Source organism: Triturus cristatus, chromosome 10 (assembly GCF_964204655.1).
Source record: "Triturus cristatus chromosome 10, aTriCri1.1, whole genome shotgun sequence".
Classification (NCBI taxonomy): domain Eukaryota; kingdom Metazoa; phylum Chordata; class Amphibia; order Caudata; family Salamandridae; genus Triturus; species Triturus cristatus.
In genome coordinates, this window is record NC_140593.1 from 451,698,610 (window position 1) to 451,718,838 (window position 20,229).

The window sequence follows — 20,229 nt, forward strand, 5'->3', positions numbered from 1 at the left end:
AGACACTAAAACATCCATACAGACTGTCAGAGAAGTACCTTCACATTCACTCACACAGACAGACAGACATAACTGATATGTATCAAGCACTAATGGAGGCAGTTCTACACACACTTAAATAACACCAATACTCACTAGCACACCCAGAAGGCAATTCACGAGCCCCTTGCAGACACCAGAGAAGCATACATGTCACAAAGAGAGCCACTGATTTACCAACAAACTTACATACACATGCCATCACAGCCCTAGTCACATAGGAGCTGACAAACTCATTTCGATATCTGCTACACAACTGGGACTTTCAAGTCTACTGTGCACAGAAGTTGCCCTTGCATAACATTGTGGCCCTGCTACATTTCAGCCGGTGCATGCAGTTGTACTGGTAGGCCAACCTTCACTTTCAAAACTCCTAGGGAACGCATAAACTGTTCTCTTAACACTTATAACTCACAACTGAGGTAGGCTTCAGGTAGGTCATCGTGCGGGGTACTCCAAGACTAAAACTTAACATATGTCCTCTGAAGTTTCAGTGAGCTATATGCAGTCCTAGAGATCCTTGTGCCCAATAATCCACTCTGCCACCTACACTTACATATGACGTACAAAAATAGAAAAGCAGACAGACACTAAAAGGTCCTTACAGACTGTCAGAGTAGCACCTACACATTCACTCACACAGACAGACAGAACTGATATATATCTAGCGCTAAAGTAGGGTAAATACGTTTGTGAATGGTTGTGTGGGAGTGGGTGTATGAAAGGTTCTATGGGGGTGTGAGCGGGTGGTTTAGCCATATTCTGGATAATGTCATAAGTGATGTCATTTGAGATGTCATGAGTGATATCACTGACAATGTCATGAGTGATGTAATATGGGAGGTCATAAGCAGTGCATTGCGGGGGAGCGAGTTATAGTTAGCTCAGCTAACTTCAACTGCTGAATTTTACTTGTTTTGTACAAATGAAACCTGAGCCTAACTATAATGTTCTTGTAACCTTTGTTTTTTCAGTGAATTTTTAAGTTTTTTAAAATTCCTTTTCCTAACTACAATGTCCCTGTAAACTTTGTTTTTTTCAGTGCAAAAACCAAAGGTTACAGGGACATTATACTTATTATAGTTAGGCTCAGATTTCACTCATACAAAGCCATAGAAATTCAGCAGTTATAGTTACTTGAGCTAACTATAACGTATGCACCCGCAATGCACTGCTCATGACCTCACATATTACATCACTCATGACATGGTCAGTGGCATCACATTACTGCTGACATCTCAAATTACATCACTGATGACATCATCCATTGAGTGTGAGTGTTTTGTAAACATTTCAGACTTAAAGATATATACTAAGCTACAGCATACGTTAAATTGCAATTCTTTCTGTGCTACTAATGAGTGATTCTATTTCTAACTTATGTCATTTGAGTGACTGTGTGACTGTATCAGTGAGTGAGTGTCTGCGTTGCTGTATTTGGTATATGAGTGGGTGTGTGAGTGGTTGTATGGGTGTGTGTCAATCAATCAGGGTTTTCTAAAGCACAGCTACTCACCTGTGATGGTCTCTAGATCCTGGGGGGGGCTCTGTTGGATGCTGGGATCCTCTGAAGAGCCAGATTTTTAGGTCCTTCCTGAAATGGAGCAGTGTAGGGCTTTGCCAGTGGTTGTTGTGTAGTACCTACAAATCTATATAGGATCTGTGCGTTTAGACAACATAAACTAAGGGATTGGTGTCCAGACTGATCCCAGGCAACCCCAAAGGATATGTTAGTCTGTAGACCAGCTAGTTCACAGAGCCACTATGAGCCTCTTTTATCAAAGAGCGAATAATTTCTGGCAACTATCGAACATGACAACCCTGACCCCTCAGGGATCATGGAAACAGTACAGTACTTTTTGTTCAGTCACTCGTACTTACTTTGTTTTAGAGAGCTACACAGAATAAACAGCGGGACGTTTTAAATAAGTTGTTATTGAACCAGCATCATTCTAGTATAAAATATGCGTGCTGCAACAACCATTAGACATAAACAGATATATACGATTATGAGCACAAGTAGAGTAAAGAAAAGGTAGAATCCTACCATAGTTCTAAAACAATGAATATATGCAGGCATATAGATACATAACAGTAATAATGCATACTCCTACAATGCAAATCCTAACTAGATGTAACTAAATGTACCTAGCATGTATGTAGGTGTATAACCAAGAATACCCTTAGGATAGAGCCAACCCCATTACCTGATGTGTGAGAGCGAAGGACCCCGTCTTGGTCTTGAGAGGGACTCCCCACAAGGGATGTCAGACTAGTGTGTGCTAGAGTGTCTGCACTCAGGGACCTCAGCGTCTCGCGTTAGCATGTCAGCATGGAAGTCTTTCTCCTCTGGTTTGCCCAGTGATCAATGTAGTGCTTATATACCTGAAAGGTAATCTCAGCGGTTCTACCTAGAAGTGTACTGTGGGAATGTCAGGCATGGATGATGATAGAGGTGACATTAAACAGAGTTATGATGCAGAAAATGGTAATCCTGCTATGATACTGAGAATCTTCTTGCATAATACATGAGGCTAGTTTTTGGAGAAAACCACACAACAGTCATGTAGTACCTAACTAGGGAAAAGGTCAGTGCCAACCCGTTATATAGAACAATGCTAGAACTGATTTAGGTAAAAGGTTGTGTAACTACCTAGGCCTATATTCGGGTATATTGGGGTTCAGCACAGATAGAGGGGAAGGTTGTTCCAGGTCTTGGCTGTGAGGTAGGAGAGTAGGTGTGAGTGGCTGCATGGATCTGTCAGAGGGTATGTGAGTGGCTGTATGGGTCTGTGAATGGGGTTGTGAGTAGTCTTTTTTGGGTGGGTGAGTGGGTGTATGCATGTATAAGGGGTTGTATGGCCATGTCAGTGGTTGTAGGGGTTTTTGGGTGGTTGTGTGTGTGGCTGTTTGAGTGAGTATTTTGTTAAGTGAATTGGTGTGTGAGCGGCGGTATTGGAGAGTGAGAGTCTGTGTGAGTGGCTGTTTGGGTGAGTGAGCTGGTATGTAAGTGGTTGTATGGATGTGTGAATGGGTATGTAAGTGGTTGTGTGAGTGGTTGTATCAGTGAGCGAGTGGCTGTGTTGAGAGGCTGTATTGGTGAATAAGTGGGTGTGTGAGTAGATATATGGGTAAGTGTGTGGCTGTGTAAGTTGCTGTTTGTGTGAGTGAGTGATTGTGTGAGTAGCTGAATGGGTGAATGACTGGTTGTGTGAGTGGTTGTAAGTGTGAATGAGTGGGTGTATGAGTGGCCCTATGTATGAGTGAGTGGGTGTGTGAGTAGTTGTATGGGTCTGTGAATGGGTATGTGAGTGGTGGTGTGGGTGTATGAGATGCTCTATGGGGTTGTGATTGGGTGTAATAGTGGTTCTATGGATGATGTCATCAGTGATGCCATTTGAGATGTCATCAGTGATGTCTATGACCATATCAAGAGTGATGTAATATGTAAGGTCATAAGCAGTACATTGCGGGGGCATAAGTTATAATTAGCTCAGGCAACTGTAACTGCTGAATTTCTATGGTTGTGTCCGAGTCAAATCTGAGCCTAACTATAACATCCCTGTAACCTTTGGTGAATTTCAAATGTTTTTTCAATTCTATTTCCTACCTATAACAACCTTGTAGCCTTTGTTTTTTTCAGTGAATTCCAAAGGTTTTTGATATGTTATTTCCTAACTATAACCTTACACCTTTGTGAGTGGGTGTGTGGTTGGCTGAATGGGTGTGTGAGTGGGTCTGCGAGTGGCTGTATTGGTCTGTGAGTGGCTGTATGGATCTGTAAGTGGGTGTATCAGTGGCTGAATGGATGTATGAGTGGGTGTGTGAATAGTGTTCTGGGTGTGTGAGTGACTCTATGGATCTATGAGTGGGAGTGGTTATGTGGGTCTGTGTAAGTGTACAAGTGGCTCTATGTGTGTGTGAGTGTCAGTGTCAGTCTGTGAGTGGGTGTGTGAGTGACTGTATGGGTGTGTGAGTGGGTGTCTGAGTGGATGTTTGGGTCTGTGAGTGGATGTGAAAGAGGCTGAATGGGAGTGCCAGTGAGTGTGTGAGTGTTGGTGTGGATATGTAAGTAACTATGTGAGTGACTGGGCCAGAACGGAACCTCACCTGCCCCTTTATTAAACAAGAGTCCACAGTTTTGCAGAAAAAGTCTACCCAACAAGAGTACTTTCTATTGGTTACTTATTAAGTGTTATATCGTTGGGTAATAACTAGGGCATATTCTACACCAAAGCTGCCAAATGGACCAAGAGGAAATGTCTCCAGCGACCTTGTGTGTTTTAGCAATGCATTTGCTCCTTGTGCGTCTTCATGCAGAATTTTGTGATAATATGAAGCCTCCTGCAGAGAAAACAGCAAGACTACAAACAGGTGATTTTCCACCAAATTAGGGTACTTCCTCTTAACTATATGAAGCAAGTGCTTCTTTGCTTGATGGAGATGTCCTCAGATTATTTGACACCAAGAACCAAAATCAGCGGGAAACATGCTGGGGGACGTTTTATAAGCTGCCCATCATCCTGTCAAAAGGCGGGAAGACCATTTGTAGGAATCTGGCTCTGTATATACTATAACAAAGTAAGGTATAGAGTGCACAAAGTCCAGTGGATGCCCAGAGGCTTACAGAGATAGATGATACTAAAATCTCTATTTGTGGTTGTGTGGTCGAGCAGTTAGGCTTATCAGAGGACTGTGTTAAGCATTTGTTGTAAACACTCAGGCAAGAAATGATTACGTTATTACTTTGTTATTTAATTTTTAGAACCGAGAGGAACTCAGTTGCAGGTAAGTAACAGTTTCAAGAGTATTCACATTTTTCAAATGAAGTAAGTATTTCTTTGTAAAGGCAGTCAAATACTTTACAGAAGTATTGACAGTGTCACTAAAACAGTAGCAAACCTAAACGATATACATTTAGTACAATAGGCAGAAAATGCAAGGCAATCCTACGGAAGGAAAACAGTTAAGCAATTACAGGTAAGTACTCTATTTACCCATCTAGTCTGCAGGGGTTTGGACAAACACTGGGCGAGGGTCCGATCAAGGTAGGTACTGCTCTACCAGTGGCAAAGGGTGCAGATGTCACTGGGCTCAAAGTTAGTCAATGGATCACTGGGCTCAAAGTTAGTCAATGGATACTGGGGGCACCCACAAGACGTGTGGTTTGCAGGTAAGTACCTGTGGTTTAAGGGTACAGGCCCCTGGGGTTAAAGTAAGGCAGCACCAACCTTACACCACCAGCAGCACAGGGGCAGCTGGGTGCACAGTGCAACTCAGCTATGGACGCCCAATGCTTTTCAATGGGAATCTTGGTCACACAAAGAGGCTACAGGCTCGATCCAGGAGGCTGGATGAAGATCAGCACTGGCTGGACAGGTAAGTTGGGATGTAGAAGGAGGCTTGGGCACCGTCGTCTGGGCTCCCCAAAGTCATGCGGCTGAGGATGCAGGGGTGCCCTTTGGGTCGGATTTCCTTTAACAGGGGCTGTTGCGGTTGGTGGGACCCTTTAAGATGAGGCTGCAGGCGTCTTCGTGGGGTCCAGGAAAGGTCAGCCAACACTGGATTTGAGGTCAGGATTGCTGGGGATACTTTACTGGACAGGTCAACTACTCAGACTCGGGCCATGGGCTTCGGGTGCAGAGTAGGCAGGCATTATGGTTCCAGCTGGATCCCTTGTCCTTGTAGTTAGATTTTTCTGGACAGGGCCACTGTCCTCTGGAGAGCTGGTCTTTGTGGAAGCATGGGAAGTCTTCCTCAAGTTCTGGAAGTCACTGCCTACAGGACAGGCATTGCCTTCTTCGCTGGGTCTTTGAGCAGGAGACAGGCCGGTAGGTCTGGGGCCAAATCGGTAGTCGTCTTCCAGACTTGGCTGCACATTGTCTTCTTCATCTGTTTCTTCTTTGGTCACAGGAATCTGAATTCCTTGGTTCACGGATGCCCCTTAGGTATTAAACGTTAGGGGCATTACCGGTAATTACAGGTAATAGCCAATGGGCTACATACCTTTAGGATGACTACACCATCTATGTGTTTACCCCCTTTAGGGGGTGAACACATCCCTAATCCTATTGGCTAAAATCCTTTCATCCAATATGAAGGATTTTCAAAGGAGGCGGTCACTTCAGCTCAGAGCACCTTAGGTGTGATCCTGGCTGGAGGGGGACACACCTTTCCTGACTACTAATTTTCCCGCTGACCTTGCTGCCAAAAGTGGTGGCTGGGTCGGGGGCGGGCATCTCCACCAGCTGGAGAGGCCCTGTCTAGAAGTACAAAGGGCAGAAGCCTTTGAGGCTCACCTCCCTGAATGCTGTTCCTGCTTGGGCGTAGGTGTGAAATAAACTGCCAAGCAGATACAACGGGTTGAATACGCCCTGGGTTTATAAATACAGGCTGGAAGAAGTTGTATTTATAAAAACTATGAGACTGGGCATAATGTCGCAATGCATGTGTTTTGTACTGAGCATGGTTGTTTAACCAGCATATAGTGTGCTGATCATGCCCAAGGTCCATGCATGCATGTATTTTTAAGCTGCGTAATAACTTATAATTTAGATCTCTTTTTAAACATGGCATTTCTGTAATGGTCCCCGGATTTTACCAAACTGAGTTTTTAAAATGAACTTTTAATGAGATTCTTATGTAATGGTTTTTTATTAACTATACATTTATAATAAATTTGAATTTTAATTTGATCGTGGTATGATGAGTTGTGTTACAGCAAATCAGAGCACAGTATTATTACTCACCATATTGCCTGACCATCTAGGCACTATCCAACTACATGAATATTGATTCTGTCCAATCCATGTTAGTGCTATCCAGAGATGGGGGAACAAGCTAGAATACATGAAGAGCAACACGCTAATATGAATGAATTGGGTACAGTAAGCTAGAGGACGAACCTTAAAGTAAAGTTGTAGTTTTGTGACTGAACACAGGAAGATTTATCAAGAACAGCATGAACAATGATAATGGAAATAAACAAAACACTTCTGCTTGCTTCTGTGCTGCAGTAATAAACAGTGAAATGTGCAGTGGAAAAATCAATGGGGGACAACCATTTTGGATAAGATGGCTTTTATGCCCAAATTAAGGTCTACTTAACAAGTGTCAGGAAAACATACTTCTATACACAAAAGGAAATTCATTTTAAAAACAGTAGAACACTTTCGATAAATGCATGTGTAATCAAGTGAAAAATCACATTCACACGTTGGTAATAATGAACAAAAGCATGATTGTACAAAAATAATCTCTAACAACTTCCCCCCTAATTATTCTATAATCACAAAAAACATAATTCATCTAATTAGTCAGTTATGATGACACAGTCTGCATCACTTTCTGCTTCTTTCGGGTTGATTCTACTATCAATTTTAGCTGATTGTCAACTTAATCTCTGGCATCGTCCATTTAAATTGTTTTCTTTTTTAATGACCCTCATTTATTCTTACACCCACATTTTAGAAACAAATTCTTAGAAAATATGAATGAGAGAAACACAACAATTGCACAAATCATTACAATGATTACAGGGCCTAAAAACAGCCTAAGCATACCCTCTTCCAAACTATGAAACCATTCATCAACCTTGCTAAAGCTCTCTCCTATGTCACTAACCCAGGAACCCACTGCTTCCCACAAGCAATGCTCCTCTAAAGCTTGAAATGCACAAGAAATATTAGGCATGTTGGACCCATATGCCTTAATAACCCTACTGTTATTGGGAATGAAGGTGCAAAACTCTCTAACCTTCAAAGCCCTATAAACATTGTCTTCCTTTGCGAGATTGATAAATCTCGCACTAAGCAGGTTTGCATAATTAATGCCCACATTGCAATTAGTTCAGAATTATTCTGTGTTAAGGCACCAGCAGTATCAGAAAAATCCCGGTCTCCAAGCATAGACCTAGATATAATCTTCACATCATTCATAGCCACACCTATAGATGGACTCATGGCTCCTAATACATCTAACTCTCTCTGCCCAAACCCAAGTTTAACTCTACTCAAAACAACAGCATTATTCAATCCATTCACACGATAGACTCTAGGAAACACTAAAGCAAGATAGCATTAACCCAACCAATTGCGAGGCAGTTTGAAATAAAGTCCTACCACACACATATAAATCTCTCTCAAAATCTTTTTTTCACCAACTATGAAATAACCACTAACAACATAACGTTTATCACATTCACTCTCACCTCAACTGACTTAACTCCTGCAGGTTCACAACCCACCATTCAAAATGATTATCTTCTCATTATATTCCCTAACAAACTCACATTCTAAACCTACTCCTGTTTAGTTGTGTTATCATTATGGTTAATTTGTGCTACAAATATTTAGGAATTTACCATATTTTAATCTATTTTTAGCATCTTCAGAAACAGATAGGTCTTTCAGTGAAACTTTGAAATTCAACATATATGGTGATAGAAACTCATGGTTATTAGAAATGCTAACAAACACATTACAAGCGAAACCGTAAGACATCAGAAGTTTTAGGTAAAAGCTTTATCACTTTCAGAAGAAAGGAGAAAAGTACATGTAAAACAATCCTTGATCCCCATAATATCGACATACTGAACATTTTAGTATATATAGTATCATGAAAAACACTAACTAAGCTTTCCCTGTGTGTCAATATATTAGATCCAACACCATGATGTACTGTAGTTAACTCAACTACTGTAGAGTCATATCCCACAGAGGAAAGGAGCCACAATAATTAACTGACTATGAATATTAGTATCACTACAGGTGGTGCCATTGAATTTCTTTTGTCAATGCTGTTGCCAAATTCACCTGATGAGAAACATATTTTACAATATCATCCAGAACTTTGTAGTAATCTAAAATAATGTCATCAATCATTGAAACAAGTGTAGCTGAAGGAATGTATGCCAATTCTATTGCTCTACCCATAAACACTTCATGAAAAAATAGATCAGTTTAAAAAAAATCTAGAGTACTTGTAATATTTATCAGTACAAGAGGAAGAGTGACATGCCACTTCAGACTAGTTAATGCACACACTTTGGCAATTTTGTTTTTGTTGGTCCCATTTATGTTTTCGACTAAGCCAGATGATTGGGGGTGGTAGCTACAATGGAACATTTGATCAATCTGGAGAACTGTACAAATTGGTTTCAAAACTTTGTTCTTAAAGAGGGATCCACAGTCTATTTCTATAGAGGTCGGCAGGCCAAAACGAGGTATTAATTCCCTCAATAAAAGTTTGGCAACTGTCATGATACCTGATCTCTGGATGGTGTAGTTCTCAATCCATTTAGAGAAAAAGCAGACAATCAGAAGAATGTGTATAAGGCCATTTTTAACCGGCATCTAAATCAAATCTGCTTAAAGTCCTGTAAATGGACCCTCTGATTTGCCGGTATAAATCACAAGGACAGTAGTCATTTTTCCTGATTATTTCTTTGACAAATTAAAAGTCTCTGACACAAATCCTCTGCACCACTTCTGAATTTTGCCAGTACTTATTGAATGTTTGAATCATGGAATCTCTCCCTGCATGTGACTGATTATGCAAATTTAACATTGAATCATGTGATATATATTCAAATTGAGGAGTAATCCAGATATCTTGTTAATTCTTTTTGTGACCCAACGTTTCCCACTTTCTTTTCTCATCTTCTAGGGCTTCCTCCTGGATCTCCCTCAATTCACTTACGGAAATCTGGATTGGATTAAAAAAGAGACAATATACATTTCCTACACCTTATGCAGGAATCTCATTTAATTCATTTTGTTAGTCTCTTGATTTGTCATTTGTTCATTTGATTTCACAGCTTTATTCTAAAGTGCACAGTATCTCGCTACCTGATCAGCATATTTATTTCCAAGCGTGACCATATCTTTCTAGCCTTTTGGGCAGTACACTTGATCTCTCCAACATTTTTTGGCTGTTGTATTGCTTCCAACAAATCAAGTATGTAGAAACAGAGCTGTCATAAAACCTATTTATGAGCACAACAGTCCAAAGTCATGGACCACCCCAAAACCAAATTGGCTTTCTGTATAAAATCCTTATAATCGAATCTTCTGCAAGGCAACAAGCTCTTGTCAGTGCAAACAACACTGCCACTTGTGCTGAAGTCACATTTGTCATCTATGATGTTTCAAGAATTTCATAAATTGAACATACTGCATAGGCAGCTTTCAATGCTCCATGATGGTCTCTCAAACAAGAACATCAACAAATAGAATTTGTTCAGCCATTTAAAGAGGAATTACGTTAATGTCTGGTCTTGGCTTGGTACATAACTCTGTGACATTGATACAATTATTTATGGTTCATAATCATCTTCATCACTCCTGTCTTTGTCTTCATCACTATCTGGAACAGAAAGCAGCATTTCAGGATTTAAGAAGTTACACATTTTGATAGAGATACTAATGCCAGTATTACTTGTTCCTCTCTTGTTAGATGACTGTTTGTCTTTTGCTGAGTCCATATATGGGTCAGCATAATTCCAACAGAATATGGAACAAACCCAATCAATTTATGTTCCATCTTAATTCTTTCACTTTGTTCATTTGCAGTACAAACAACTGCAACCACTTTCATACCCTTAGGACAAATTACAACTACTGGATCTAACACAGCTGACAGGTAGGTCACTGGCCTCGTGACTCCACCATGCTTTGAGTAAGAACTGAAAGAGCACACCCACCTCTTTCGTGAAGGTAAACAAAAATCTCCATATTGTGATCAGGCATTCCAAGGGTGGGTGCCTTATGGAATCTTTCTCTCAATCCTGGCATGGCCTCTAAACATTTGAATGAAAAATGGGCCTCTGATATCACTGATATTCAACCTTACTTAAGGCTTTGCAAACAAGGAAACGTTTAGAATCCAATGACAACAGAATTCAATAATTCCCAGAAACATCCTCACCACCCTCTGGGTGGTAGGAAGACTCATCTTCAGAATTGCACAAACACCTTCCTTTGAATCTTTTCTTATCCCTTTCTCAATGTGATGATCACATTAAATCACTTTTTCCTTACAGTACTGCATTTGTTATAGATAAAACCCTGTAACCCTTGGCATATAGATCTCCAAATAGTTTACAGTCTTCTATTGTCTTAGATGCCACCAATAGGTACTCTCTATATTGAACCAGGACTGAGTTACAGGGCAGCTGCCGACTTTCCAAATCTTTCTTTGGGATTTAACTGAAAATCAAAGGACCTTCAGAATACCTCTGTTTCATTTTACACCAAACGAGAACTTAATGATGGAACTTGAAAACAAAAAGAAATTGACTATCCTCATGCAGAGGGATAGAGACAATCCTTAGCAGAAGTCAATGACTGTATGCTATTCTGCAACTGTTGAAATCTGGAACAAAATTACTGCAGGATTAGGTGGCACCGGCCAACATGGAATTTCCATTTTATTTATTTTTATAAGGGCCGCTATAATTCTCTAATTACCACTCTATTCATTTGTTATAAGCACGTTTTATTGGTTGTATGCAACAAAATACACAGCACAATCGCCATAATGCCAATCATGGGAGAGTTCCAAGGACTACCAAACACTTCCATCGAACTCCTTGATCAAGCACTTTTTCAGTTACAGATGATTGTACACACTGCACAGGAGCTGTTTTGGCTGTGTCTGCACCTGATTTACATTCCACTATTTCTGGGTGACAAAATTATTCTGAATTTAATCTGGATTCTGTATATATTCCCCCTTCCAGTGGCCTATTTTACTACATAAATCCCAAGCAGTGTTCTTCTTTAGCAAGTCATTATTTGCATTAATTCCAGAATTATTCACAACTTCTCTCCTGTGACCTTACATCTGTCCCATCTCATTTCCCATATCAAAGCCCATCTTCTGATTCCTGCCATTTCTCTGGAACTGCTTTGCCTGAGCAACCATCAGCTTCTCCTTTTCTGCTTCATATCAAACAAATCACTAATGTACTTGACATATTTCAGGATCTCATTGATGCCCTCACCATTTGCCAACACATCACATTCTGCTGAAGATGCAAACTGAGCTGAGGACGCAAACCAAAAATGAAGGCAGAAACGAACCAACGAGTACAATCTTTCTCGGGATTATTGACTCCACTATGCTTCTTACAAATCTTTAGAAACCTCTCGTAATAGGCATGCACTGATTCTTTCGACTCTTATGTAGATCTCAAAATCGTTGACATGTTAATTTCCATCTTCCACACCTTCTTTTTGAAATGCTCAATCACTGCTCTGCACTTGTCAGCAACCACCTCACATGGAGCATTATTAGGTGCAACTCTAGCTGTTTCCTCAGTCAAGCAATAGTAACTTTACACTCTGATCACAAATCACCAGGAACAACAATCTCAACAGCTCTTCAAAATCAGTTCACAGCATTTTCAAAATCATATCTATCTATGAACCCCCTTGTACCACTTCTCCAGTTCCTCTTGCAATTTTGGAAAATTCACCATAAAAGCATAAAGATCACTTCTTGTCCAAGGCACATTCACATAGTTCTCTCCATGTACCTGTCTCAGAGGAAATTCTGAAACTGCCTCTAACTCAGAATCACTAACTGACACCTTTGTTTTCTTTTCTGCCGCTGGAGCTTTGTTTTTAGTAGTAACCCTCTTACTCTTACTCCACCTTTCTCTGTACTTTTTCGGATCCCTCCAGTCCTTTATCTTTTCGACCAGATCATTAATGTGAGCTCGTAAAGTTATTGAGCCTAACTCTTTTATTTCATCATAAGTCAAATCCATTTGGCAATTTCACTGCCCATTTCTTATTCTACTGATATCAACCTCACACTTGTTAGCCAGTTCCTCGAGCTTATCATGTGCTTTGTTCGCACACCTCACTGCTTCTATAATCAAGTATCGCATTTCATTCACATTCCATGTCATCAGTCTGTGTCAGTCAACCCCTATAAAAGATCTCCACATTTCCTGTTTTAAAGCCCAATGTTAAACTCACTCCCTCTCTTCAGAAGACTCAAAAATAACAGCAGTAGACGTGCCACTTGAAAATGAAGAGACAGCCTTAGCATATGTGCAAATACTCGGAAAAGCTGTCAATGCATTCTTAAGTGGGCCACTCGCTGATGCACCCGCAACTGCAAGAGCAGTCAATCCCTGTGCCTGTACACTAGTACTGTCACTAGTACTGTCTCCTGCTGTACATGTATCATGTACCGCAGATCTTTGCCAATGTCTCTGGGTCCCATCAGTGTATGGAGGAGGTCTGGTATTCAAAAGATCATTTGAAAAGTTATCCTTCTCATCTGAATCTGGTTCTAGGTTCTGCTTCTCTCTGTCCCCCTCATCAGATTTCTTTTGGTCTGTTGTCTCCTGGACTATTGCAGGAAAAACTCTCTATCCCTCTGTCATATCCTCTCTCCAACATCTCTCCTGATAATTCCATTTGCCTTCCAACTATTGTCTAGATTCATTCTTCACCTGCTTCTTCATTTTTTTCTCTCTGACTTTTTAGCCATTTGATCCTATTTATTTATTGCCTAAAACTGTGTAGGTCTAGGTAATGGTTTCCTATCATACTTGGTCTGCCTAAAGATATCCACCTTTCTAATGTTAAAAGTACTCTCTAAAGAAAATTGCAAGTCCTTGTTAGAAGTCTATTCATGTCAGTCGCAAATCCAGGTACGTGAATAAAACCCATTGTTCCTGATCATTTCAGCCTTCATTTCATATGAAGGTATTTTCTGTCCCTTCGTATCAGGTGTTCTAGGAGTTTTAGGCTTTTTCAACACAGCACCCATTACTCTCACTCAAAATAATTGAAAAACTGCACAAAACCAGCTAGTGAACAACTGAGGTTCCGTATGAGACGGGACGGCACTTTTTGAGTGATGACGAATATGGATGAGTTTGGTATCCCCGAACCGCAAATGACGAGTATAGTGGGTGTACGCAGTTTCGCTATGCAGCCACGTATGGTTCGTTTCATTTTTGGGTTTGTTCACCCGAACCCTCGGGTTCCATTTTAGATACAGCATCCATTTTGTTTCTTGCCCTCAGGTAGCCAGCGAACGGGCTTTTTGTCCGCTTCGTGACCCTGGGACTTTCAAGCTTGCACGAAGGACACGTGTTTCTTTGAGGTGACTTTTACGATGAGGGAAATGACACGAGTAAGGCAGATGGCCCCGCTCAAGGCTCATCTTGCCGCTCCGGTCTATTGTTTCAGTCACGCATACATTAGACACAAGGTCTTTGACCCTTCTATCGAGTTTCCTTTATTGCCCCTGACACTCTTTTCTAACCTGTTGTGTATTCTTGTCCTTTCCTTGCATCTGTTTTTCGTCCTTCCTCTTAATGTGTTTATGGTTAGGATGGAATGTGTTTATTGCGGAGGGAATATGTTTTTACAGTTGAGAACCGGCAAGACTGTTGTAATTATGTTCCGGCCTCCTGAAACATGAACACGACCATTTTGAAGTTTATTGTGGGAACTGAGTTGTAACCTTTGTTCGCCATACTGTGCTATGGCAAAAACTTGTATAAAAGGAGCGATCCACTTCTACGAATTTGAAGCAGTCTCCGAGAACCTACACGTTGTGTACTTCTTGTGACCTCTGTATCCCTGCAGTAAATAAACGCTGATCTCTGACGTCGCTGGAAGTGTCCCGTGTCTCTGTGTTTGGTACGCCAGAACAGGTAACCCACGAAGGTTTCAGGTGTTGTTCCCTGGCACCGCTGGGTCTTAAGAATAACCCAGTCCTTCAGTTGGCGCCCAACGTGGGGCGACATCAACGGTACCGGTCCAAAGCCCGACGATCGTGAGGAACTTCGTGTGAAATCGCCGAGGGAAGGTGCACCCCGCTTCATCGATCCAGTTGTCGAAATAAGTGGCCCGACGCCTCTTCCCGCGAAGATCCCCGCCTCCTGACGGCTGCGACGGACCGATGCCCTGACTGTCGACCTGTTTTGGCGCCTGGCGTAGTCCTGTGTACGGCGAGACGATAGACGGGCCTTCCTGGTGACGCCATTGTTCTCTCAGTTAAGTATTTGTGGGTCGCTCCCAGTGTTGCTTTGTTGTTTGCATGGTTCCATAGCATTCGTGGTTCTTAGTTGTTGGGTTTTATTTGACGATTGCAATTGCCAAAAACCGAGGGTCTTGCAATTTTTTTTGCGAGGACATCGTAACTCGATAGCCCTTGAAGTTTGAATACTCGGTTAGTGTGCACGATGCCTGGCCGTAGTACTTTGTTTGGGTTTCTCAAATGTTGCAGCATGGATTCCCGGCTGGAGGATTCATGTCCGATACCTCCGGTTGGAACTCCAATTTACGAGCTCTATAGTCGTCATGGCGTGGGTCCTATCGTATATAATGAATATTGGGTCCGCTACACTAAAAATGATGGCGTCCTTAGTTGGCCATCTCATGGTAGTTTCGAGACTACCGTTTTAGATAATTTGGAAGCTAAATTATTTAAGAAGAAAGCTCGGCCGGCCATGTTTGATTCCTTCCGGTTATGGCGGAAAGAGGCCAAGCAGAAAGAAATCAAACAGAATAAGAAAAATAAAAGAGAAGGTGTTATCACGGTGATGCGCAATGCAGAACAATATCAGTTAGACAAAGATGAGAAAGAGCAGGAAGTTAGTGCTCGGCTTCACCATATGGCAGTGGATAAATGTTATCCGGTGCTACCTTCTAATATTGACAAGACAGGTGAAGAAGCGGTGGAGGATTCGCTCTTGTCTTATCTGATGAAATCACCACCTCCCTATGCTCCCGATGTTATGGGTCCCGTTCGTCCACCTCTTCCTCAACCCGCTGTTTTGGCGGCTGCTGGTCAGCCTGCCGTTCCTCCCGTACTCCCGAATCCCCTTGGGCCACAGATCGTACATCCTCTTGTTCCGGTTTCTCTCCCTGCTGCGCCTTTCCAAGTCCCTCCTCAGCCTGTCATTCCTGTTGTTCCTGCTGCTGCGTCTACTTCCACTGTTTCCACCCCTATTGTTGCTACGCCTGCATCTTCTTCCTCTTCTCCTTCTGTTCGTAGTCTTCTCATGACTGCTGTTGCTTCTCTTTATTCTCCGCTTTTTGGGCCGATACTTGGCTCGACTCTTTCAGATGTCGCTCAAAGACGCAGTCAGCTTCCTGATGGTAGAGAACGTGAATCGTTGGTGAAAACGGCACGTAGATGGATTCGTAACCCTGTTAAATACACCCCGCGTGTAGTGTTTGAAACGTTTTCTCAGTTTAATGTGCCCACGCAGCGATTTGTGTTCGAAGAATTGTGTAAGTCATTGAAAGAGGAGTGGGACGATGATATAGCTGATGATATACCACCTGAGGTTTCCGAGCTACGGCTTCGGTTTGCCACGGGGGTAATCGTGGGTGACAAAGTTCGAGAGGCCCTAGAACGCTTGTTATCCTTTCGATGTACGGTGCAACCTCGTGCGTTGTTTAAGGACGCGACTGCGGAATGGATGGCACAACCTGGTCAATATCCCATGCGGGAAGTTCCCCCGGTATGGATGCCAGGTGATCCGGCTGCTAACCCTCCTGTCCCAGGCCATTTCCAGAGAGTGTGGATACACCTCCCTTGGAAACGATCGGAAGTTTTACAAGTGAAGCAATCCTTGCCTGATCCCCGTAAGAATCCTGCGGGTTATTACAAGGAGCTGTCCCAATTGGTGGATGCTACTGTCATGAATCTAGCCGATATTGACATGTTGTTTGGCAATGTGGTGCCTCAGCCGATTTGGGCGAAAATTCGTCACGAGAATCACGTAGCCGAGCTAGGCGGTGACTGGGCTGCCCTTACAGCGGCAGATGCCCGGCAGGTCGGTGGGGCTAAACCTGAACAGATTATTGTGGCTTTGCCTCAGAGGATAATTACCCTCATGAAAACACTTATGCCAGCGATGCGCGTCAATTGGGACAAATTATCAGCGTGCAAACAAAAGAGGGATGAAAGCGTTTCTGATTTCTTTACGAGATTTGAGGAAGCTTTTGTTGATCATAGCGGTCAGGACATGGGTTCTGAGGGTGGTCAGCGGCTGTTCGTTGATAAGTTTGTATCGAACTTGTTGCCCGACCTTAGCAACAAGTTGAAGAATTCTGAGAGTTCGTGGGCGGTTTCTACCACTGCCCAAATATTGGCTACGGCCCAATATTACGAAAATAGAGAAAAGGAGGAAAGTGAGCGCGCAGATAAGAAAACGAAGGATCTTAAAACTAAGGTCTTATTGCAGCAAGCCTATCCTCCGCGTTCGAATTTCGGTGATACACAGCAGCTAAACAGATCACAACCACAGTTCTCCAGATCGCAGACGCGAAATGTTTCGCCCGCACCTCGCTTTGTGCTGGGATATAATCAATGCGCATATTGTCGTGGGGAGGGCCATCTGAAGTTCGATTGTCCGGTTCTCCGTGATAGGACCAATGGTGTGTCGGCTCGAGGAGGACGTAGTGGTCCTCAACAGGCTTCCCGTGGTAGAGGTCGCGGAGTTACCCAGAATCAGGCCGACCGCTTTGCCACGTCTTCGGACTCGCACAATTGTTTCGATCGGCGCGAACCATCGTCCGGTCGGTCTGCACAGTATCATGTGGATGATTGCTATGTTGAGTGTGATGTTGATGCGGATGGTATCTACTAGGACAGCCATGGACAAAGGAAGGGAGAAGTATCAGTTCCGGTTGATCAGAGAGGGCCTTATGTTGCAGTAGCCACTTTGGGCGTTGTTGAACCTTTTCTGTTGGACACTGGTGCAGCAAAAAGTTCCATCATGCATTCGAAACTCCCTGGCGCGCCTTTGTCTGGCTTAACGAATGTTTCCGTTGGATTCTCTGGCGCCCCCGTTAGCAATCCAGTTTCTAGCCCTTTGCCCCTTACAATTGGGTCTCATGAGCTGGAAGCTCCTTTGATTTTGACTACTGGTTGTGGTGAGAATCTTTTGGGCTTAGATTTGTTGAAAAGGTTACATGCGACTTTGTACTGTTCTCCTACGGGTGTGGAGCTTACGTTGGGTAAAAGCGTGATTTCCCCTATGTATCTATCGATCGATAAGCTCCCGGCGGCATTGAGATCTCTTCCGGACTCTTTGTGGGCGACAGGTCCCAATGACGTGGGCCTGTTGGATATACCACCTTATGTTGTCCAACTGAAAGTTGGTGCGCGTTTGCCACGTATACCTCAGTATCGTATTTCCCTTGATGGTGAAAGAGCATTGTTAGCGATCATTTACGATCTGATCGGTAAAGATGTTATTGAGGAGACACGGGGTAATGTGTGCAATAGTCCCGTGTTGCCTATTCTGAAACGAACGGATCCCTCCAAACCTCCTGTGTACCGTCTAGTTATCGACTTACGGGAGGTGAATAAAGTCGTTGTTCCGCAGTTTCCTGTGGTGCCAGACATTACAGCTTTACTGACTCTGATTCCAGCCACTGCATCATGGTTCTCGGTGATCGATCTGAAGAATGCGTTCTTTAGCATTCCGATTGCTGAGGAAAGCAGAGATTTGTTCGGTTTCTCATTAGGTGGTCGCAGCTTCAGATTCAAGCGCGCACCACAGGGCTACTGTGAGAGTCCATCAATTTACAGCCAAGCTCTTAAGAGTCAACTTGATGCGTTTGTGTTACCGGCTGGTGCAGCCTTGATTCAGTACGTTGATGATCTATTGGTCGCTGCTGACACTGAACAGCTCTGTAGAGCCGCTACAGTGTCTCTGTTACAGCATCTCTGCGCATTACATCATAAAGTGTCACCTTCCAAACTGCAATATTGTTGTCAAGAAGTTACCTATCTCGGTCACTTATTGTCAAAGGCGGGAAGAAGGTTGACCCCTGAACGAATTGCAGCAATTGCTCGAATGACTGTGCCAACAACTCAGAGAGATGTGCGTGCCTTTCTAGGTATCACGTCATACTGCAGACAGTGGATTCCGAACTTTTCACTGTTAGCGAAGCCATTGGTAGCTCTCACGTGCAAGGACGTTTCGACTCCTTTGCCTTGGACGGAGGAATGTCAGAAAAGTTTTTCTGAACTACGTGATGCGTTGTGTTCGGCTCCTGTGTTAGGTACTCCTGATTACAGCAAGCCATTCACATTATACGTCCATGAGAGGGACGGTTGTGCGTTGAGTGTTTTAACGCAATAATTTGGTGATAAGCAGCGTCCGTGTGCATATTTTTCCTCGACCTTAGACCCGGTAGCTAGAGCGTTGCCGAGTTGCTTGAGGGCGACAGCGGCAGCTGCGGCGTCTATTCGACAATCCGCAGGTCTGGTCATGGATAATACGCTCATAGTAATGGTTCCGCATGCAGTTGATACGCTCTTGAATCGGACAAAGACTCAACATCTGACGAGTGCAAGGTTGTCTGGGTACGAGCTGACCCTTTTGGCAAGTCATATACAGATCAAACGTTGTAATGTACTGAATCCGGCGACATTGTTGCCGATTAATATGGAATCAGATGATGTGCTGCCACATGATTGTTATTTACGGACTGAGGAAGAAACAAAAGGTCGTGTGGACCTGAAAAACACTCCCTTGGCAGATCCCGATGGTACTTTGTATGTGGATGGTTCTTGCTTCAAATTGCCGAATGGCGATGTGACGACTGCGTATGCTGTGGTGACGTTGAGCACGGTTGTGGAAACTGCGAGATTGAACCAGAATTCCGCGCAAGCGGCAGAGTTAATTGCATTGACAAGAGCGTGTGTTCTGTCGAAAGGAAAGCGAGTGAATGTGTTTACTGACAGTCAGTATGCATTTGGTGTTGCGCATAACTTTGGAAGATTGTGGAGAGAAAGAGGATTTATGACATCGCATGGTACGAAGATCCAACACGGGCATCTCGTGAATGATCTTTTGGATGCACTTACGTTGCCTAAACAAGTGGCGATTGTTAAATGCAGTGCACATCGAAAAGTGACGGATGATGTTGGTCGTGGTAATGCATTTGCGGATTAAATCGCTAAGGAAACGGCTAAGAATATTGCGACTCGAATGTATGTTACGAGTTCAGTAAGGTGGCCGACGGAGACTGGTATGTGTGAAAATACCGTTGAGAGTGTGAAAGCAATTCAGAACGAAGCTACTGAAGCTGAAAAGACCAAGTGGAAAGAAAGTACAGGGAAATTGGATATGCATGGATGTTGGGTTGACCTGACGGAATGTCAGAGGTGGATGTTACCAGATGCGTATGTATT